Below are 6,768 nucleotides of genomic sequence, written 5' to 3' on the forward strand. Positions count from 1 at the left end.
TCAGAAATAAGGCATTCTATTGTCTCAGCCCTACAAACACTGGCTCAATTTCTTTTGCATATCATACTCCCTTGAAATAGAGTATCTTGTTAGTACTTATATATGCCAAAGAGAGGAGACACAGGCTCAAGCTACAGGTAAATCAGAGGTTCCAGGCTCAAAGCATAGGTAAAATCAAGGGTTCACAAATTATAGATGAAGAGAGTCACTAAGGAGGGTCTGCTAGAGAGACCATGGACTGGTCTCTATTTAAAATGCATGATATTGCATATTCAATAAAAGCCAGACTATACATATTTCAGAAAAGGTACCCAACCTTCCAATTGGAAAGCTTTTTTGGACATCTTGCTTTGATTTAGGCTGTCCTAGGGGAGGGTATTTTTCTTCAATGAAGCAGTTTTCAGACTGAAATGGTTGGAGGCCTAAAAAGTAAGTTCCTCGATCATCATTGGTCTTACCAAGGATGAGTTATGTCCTAATTCTTGATGATTTCAGTATCCACATAGATGATCCTTCCCATACCCTAGTCACTGTCCTTGTCCTTCACCCTCCTCAGCCACTGACCCTCCCTCCACGATTTACCCTAGAGTTTGCCATTAATAACTGCACCCACCCCATCATTTCTACTCTCCTACTATATACTATCTCCTATCTTTCCCTGAGTCCGATACTCCTCCGACCCCACCAATCCTGCAATTTCTTGCTCCTTCTGGGTTTTCATCATCCCTTCCTGTCCTCACATCCTCATTCCCTTCTCCTCCAGCCTAGATTCCACGATCCATCCTGAATGCCATCACTCTCTTGCAAGTACCCTCAGCGCCTTTGCACCTCTTCCGCTTTATTAACTGACCGGGTCGAACTCCCCACCATGACGCTAAACTATTTTTTGGCTGCGCTAGGTCTTAGTTGCAGGACCTGGGATCTTCGATATTAGTTGAGGCATGCAGGATCTTTATTTTTCTTCGTTCAGACTCTTAGTTGCAGGATCTAGTTCCCTAACAAGGGGTTGAACCCAGGGCCCCTGCATTAGGATCACGCAGTCTTAGCCATTGGACCACTAGGGAGTTCCCCACGCCACTAAACTTGCCTAGAGAAAAAATCACATGCCATACTACCCAGTTTCACCTCAACATTATCTCAGTTCTCAAGAGGGTCCTTAATATTGCCTGGAGCTCATACTATGTTTCCCTCATCGGCTCTTTCTGCTGAATGGCTATTTCACATCTTCTCCTTTGGGTGGGAGGCTTCCCCCAGTGCCTCCTGATGACCCAGCTTCCTATTTCACTGGGAACATAGTAGCAATTGAAAGAAAACTCCAAGTTCTCACTGACCACCCCTACCACTCACCTAGAACCAGACCAGTAGATCTAGATTCTCTCCTTGTTAATCTAAAAGAACTGCCTAGCTCTAAGCAAAGTCCAACTCTTCCCCTTTTGTACTGGGTCCCCTCCCACCTCACCTACTCAAGGACATTGCTCCAGCAACTCTCCCTTCTCCCTTCATCATCAATTTGATTCTCTCTCTTAGAGGCTTCCCATCAGTAACAAACATGCTGGTATTTTTCCTTAATATAACTGCTATTTCTTCCATTTAAAAACATGAAAAAAATAAAACAAAACCTCTCTTGGGCTCTCTGCCCACTCTGTTCCCCTTTAGTAAACTCCCTAAAAGGGTTTCCAATGTTTTGCTTCCCATTTTCTCTTGAACCCTTCCACTACAACACCAAACCTGATCTTCACATTGCTAAAGCCAATGGTCAATGAGTCCTCACCCCTCTGTTCAGTTCAGTTCAGTTCAGTCGCTCAGTCGTGTCCGACTCTTTGCGACCCCATGAATCGCAGCATGCCAGGCCTCCCTGTCCATCACCAACTCCCAGAGTTCACTCAGACTCACGTCCATCGAGTCAATGATGTCATCCTGCCATCTCATCCTCTGTCATCCCCTTCTCCTCCTGTCCCCAATCCCTCCCAGCATCAGAGTCTTTTCCAACGAGTCAACTCTTCACATGAGGTGGCCAAAGTACTGGAGTATCAGCTTTAGCATCATTCCTTCCAAAGAAATCCCAGGGCTCATCTCCTTCAGAATGGACTGGTTGGATCTCCTTGCAGTCCAAGGGACTCTCAAGAGTCTTCTCCAACACCACAGTTCAAAAGCATCAATTCTTTGGCGCTCAGCTTTCTTCACAGTCCAACTCTCACATCTATACATGACCACTGGAAAAACCTAGCCTTGACTAGACGGACCTTTGTTGGCAAAGTAATGTCTCTGCTTTTCAATATGCTATCTAGGTTGGTCATAACTTTGTTAGCACGTAACATACTTGATTTCTCCTGGAAACACTTCCTTCACTTGGCTTCTAGAACACTATGCTCTCCTCTTTCACTGGCTTTTCTTCTCAGTTTCCTTTGCTAATTCATTCTTATCAACACCCCTCCACCACCACCATCACCACCATCTCCAAACACTAGAAATTTGCAGGACTTAGTCTTGGGTCTCTTCTAATCAAACCTCATGGTTCATACCACACATAAACCAGTTACTCCCAAATGTATCTCTCTAGTTCAGAACACTGTGATCGCCAACTGCCTACTTGACAACTCTATTTGAATTTCTAATAGGCATCTCAACATGTCCAAAAAAAAAAAAAAACCTCTCAATACTGACTTGCTCCCCACAAGGTCTTTTCTATCCTTGTAAATGGCAGCTCCATATTTCTGCTTACTCAAACCTGGAGTCATCCTTGACTCCTCTTTCTCTCCATCTCATTTCCAAACCATCAGGAAACACCTTTAAAGTGCTTTCAAAATATACACACAATCTGACACTTCTCAGAATTTCTACTGTTATCACCCTGGACCAAGCCATCATCATCTGTATTGTTGTAAAAGTCACCTAAATGAGTGGCTTGTTTCTAATATTACCCTCTTCAATTTCATGTGACCCCCTTTTTTTAAAGGTTGGCTTGATTTTTTTTTCTATTGATGGTAACATACTTTTCCATGACTCAGATGGTAAAGAATCCTCCTGAAATGCAAGAGACCCTGGTTCGATCCCTGGATCAGGGCAATCCCCTGGAGAAGGGAATGGCTAACCATTCCACTATTCTTGCCTGGAGAACCTCATGGACAGAGAAGCCTGGCAGGCTACAGTCCATGGGAATCACAAAGATTTGAACACGACTGAATGACTACTACTACTTTTTCTACAGAACATTATTTTATTTTTTAAAAACATATTTATTTGGCTGAACCAGGTCTTTGTTGCAGCACACAGGATCTTTAATCTTCAGTTGCAACATGTGGGATCTAGTTCCCTGATCAGGGATGGAACCTGGGCCCCCTGCATTGGGAACATGGAGTCTGAGCCACTGGGCCACCACCGAAGTCCCTAATGTGACCCTTTTAAGATCTTAGGCATGTCACTTTTCTGCTTAAAACCTTCAAATGGCTTCCCATCTGTATTAAGGTAATGCTACTTCTGTAAGGAATAAGCCCCAATATATCAATGGCATAAAATAATCAACAGAACTTCATTTCTCAAACACAGAAAAAGTTCAAGAAGGGTGTCCTGTTCAGGGAGTAGCTCTTTAATGGGACCCTGGGCTCCTTCCATCTTGTGACTTGCCATCTGTGCTACATAGCTCCCAGGGTTGCCATAGAAAGAGCAAGAGCTTGGAGAATGGCCCATGGCAGGTTTGCATGGCCAGTACTGGAAGGAGTGGACATCATTTGGCCCAAGCTCTGTCCCATTGCCATATCCCGAGAAGGGGGATAATGGGAAATGTAGTCGAGCTGTGTCACAGGATAAGAGGAAACAGTTTGGTAAACAGCCAGTCTCTTCCACATTACTTCAATCATAGTAGCAGCTAAAGACTTTAGAATGGCCTAAAGCCCTCCATGGTGTCCCTCTCATCTTCACCCCCATCCCTGCTCTGACCTCATATCCTCTACTCTCCTCAATTACTTTACCCAGACACACTGACTTCCTGATGCTGCTCAAACACTCCAAGCAGGCTCCAGAAGCTCAGGACCTTTGCTCTCACTGTTGCCTTTTCCTTCACCAAACTCAGATGTTCACTCACACTCATGTGTCATTCTCTTCATAAGCCTTCTCTGGCTACCCTCTTGAAGACTGTAAACCACTCCTGATGGTCCGAATGTTTCCTTTTTCCTTTCCTGCCTTATTTTTTGAAAAATAATTTATTTGGCTGCATTGGGTCTTAGTTGCGCCATGAGGGATCTTCCGTTGTGGCCCACAGACTCTCTAGTTGTGGTGTGCAGGCTCTGGAGCAACTGAGGTTCAGTAGTTGCAGTGCCGGGCTTTAGTTGCTCCTCAGCATGTAGGATCTTAGCTCTGTGACCAGGGATCAAACCCGCATCCCCTGTACTGCAAGATGGATTCTTAACCACTGAGCCACTAGGGAAGTCTCCTTTCCTGTCTTATTTTATTCTGAGGCATCTATCACCACCTCTCATTCTATATATTTTGCTTTTGTATACTGTTTATAGGCCACATTCCAGAATATAGGCACCATGAGAGAGTTTGGGGCTCCCCTGGTGACTTAGATGGTAAAGAATCTTCCTGCAATGCAGGAGACCTGGGTTTGATCCCTGGGTCAGGGAAGATCCCCCGGAGAAGGGAATGGCTACCCATTCCAGTATTCTTGCCTGGAGAATTCCATGGCGAGAGTTTTGTCCATTTTGTTCACTGCTGTACCTCCAGTGCCTAGAACAGTGTCTTGCACACAGGAAACAATACATTTGCGGAGTGAATGTTCAGTAGCGCCATATGAGAGCAGTTAGGATGTCTGAAGAATATTATCAGCCCTTTGAGGTTGACATTATTCTATCTGCCATGAACAGTCTTTTGGTGCTTCCCTTACAGTTTGATAGGCCTTGGGTACAGCTATGGTGATATTTCTTGACGTGTGTCAGCCCTCATGTCCTTTTCCTCCTCTACTGATTTTCTAACTCTAGGGCTCCCAAGAGGCCTAATCTGCTTTTCTCTCCTCAGAAACCTCATGTGTTCTCATGGCTCCACCAGCCGCTGCCTGGACAATGACCCTAAGTATCTCCTCCAGCCTACTGGTTCATTCTTTTTAGATGTTCTCCTATTACCTTAGACTCATCATGTCTTTAATTCAACTCCATTCCCCTATCTTGCATTCACCTAGCTCATTCTCCCAGTTTCCTACAATTAAAACTTTAAATTTTTGAGTGCTCCTTTTTCACTTCTTTCTTCCAAGCAGTCACTAAGTCCAGGAAATGCTTATTCCCACTTTTTAAAATTCTTTTATATACAAGTGTTCATTTGCATTTCTCTTGCTTGCCTAGGCCAAACCCTCATTCATAGGGGACCTCAGGGTTAAAGGGTGCCCCATCTCTGGCAGAGTCCCACTATCTTATCCAGCCTCTTCTAGAACACTTCCAAGATGATGGCATTTCCACTAGGCAGCTGTTCCTTGAGGGCAGAGGCCATGTCCTATTCTTTGTGGGTTTACCAGCACCTAGTACAGTGCCTGGGAGAAGGCAATGGCACCCCACTCCAGTACTCTTGCCTGGAAAATCCCATGGACGGAGGAGCCTGGTAGGCTGCAGTCCATGACGTCGCTAAGAGTCGGACATGACTGAGTGACTTCACTTTCACTTTTCACTTTAACACATTGGAGAAGGAAATGGCAACCCACTCCAGTGTTCTTGCCTGGAGAATCCCAGGGACGGGGGAGCCTGGTGGGCTGCCATCTATGGGGTCACACAGAGTTGGACACGACTGAAGCGACTTAGCAGCAGCAGTACAGTGCCTGACTTCAAGGAGGCATTTTCAAAATAATTTTTAAAGTGGCTCCTGATGCAGCTTATTCTATAGTTAACCTGTATGGAGATGCATCTCCCTGACAGAACACTTTCAACCTCATTCCACCTGCCACAAAGGCACAAGCTTAGAAACCTTCAGAAGAAGACCCACAATTCCCAGTGCCTTCAGCTCAGGCTCCTCAGAGCTCAGGCCCTCCCCTCCCTATCCCCCCTTTTAATCTCCCTCATCCCCTACCTGACCTAAGAATTTAACTCCTACTCTGTCCCCCACATGCCCTTTTCCAGTTATTCCTTTTGCTAAATAGTGCTCAGGGATTTTTTAGTCCAGCCTGAGTCACACCTTCTTCGGAAGCCCTCTCTGACTGTTACCAAGGGTTACGGCCACACCTTTGAATTCCCAAAGCATTGGTCAACCTCTCACCTTGATGTTTAAAGTAAACTAAGTTGCTTTGTATTTAACTTTCTCATGAGAACACTACTTGTCTCAACTGGATTTTAAACTATACAGGCTTTATGTGCTAAGAACACAGTAGGTTTATATTCCATTGACATTGCAAAGGTAGTAGCCCCTAGTGAAGCAAGTGAAAGTCACTTAGTCGTGTCTGACTCTTTGAGACCCCATGGACTGTATAGTCCATGGAATTCTCTAGGCCAGAATACTGGAGTGTGTAGCCTATCACTTCTCCAGGGGAACTTCCCAACCCAGGGATCGAACCCAGGTCTCCTGCATTGCAGGCAGATTCTTTACCAGCTGAACCACAAGGGAAGCCCAATAATACTGGAGTGCATAGCCTATCACTTCTCCAGGGGATCTTCCCAACCCAGAAATCAAACCGGGTCTCCTGCATTGCAGGAGGATTTTTTACCAACTGAGCTATCCTTATTTAATTCTAACTTCATGACTTGAAAATGAATAAGTTCATGATTTCCTGTGTTCCTCTTCAATTGGGACATC

This window comes from Bos javanicus, chromosome 4, assembly GCF_032452875.1.
Source record: "Bos javanicus breed banteng chromosome 4, ARS-OSU_banteng_1.0, whole genome shotgun sequence".
Classification (NCBI taxonomy): Eukaryota; Metazoa; Chordata; class Mammalia; order Artiodactyla; family Bovidae; genus Bos; species Bos javanicus.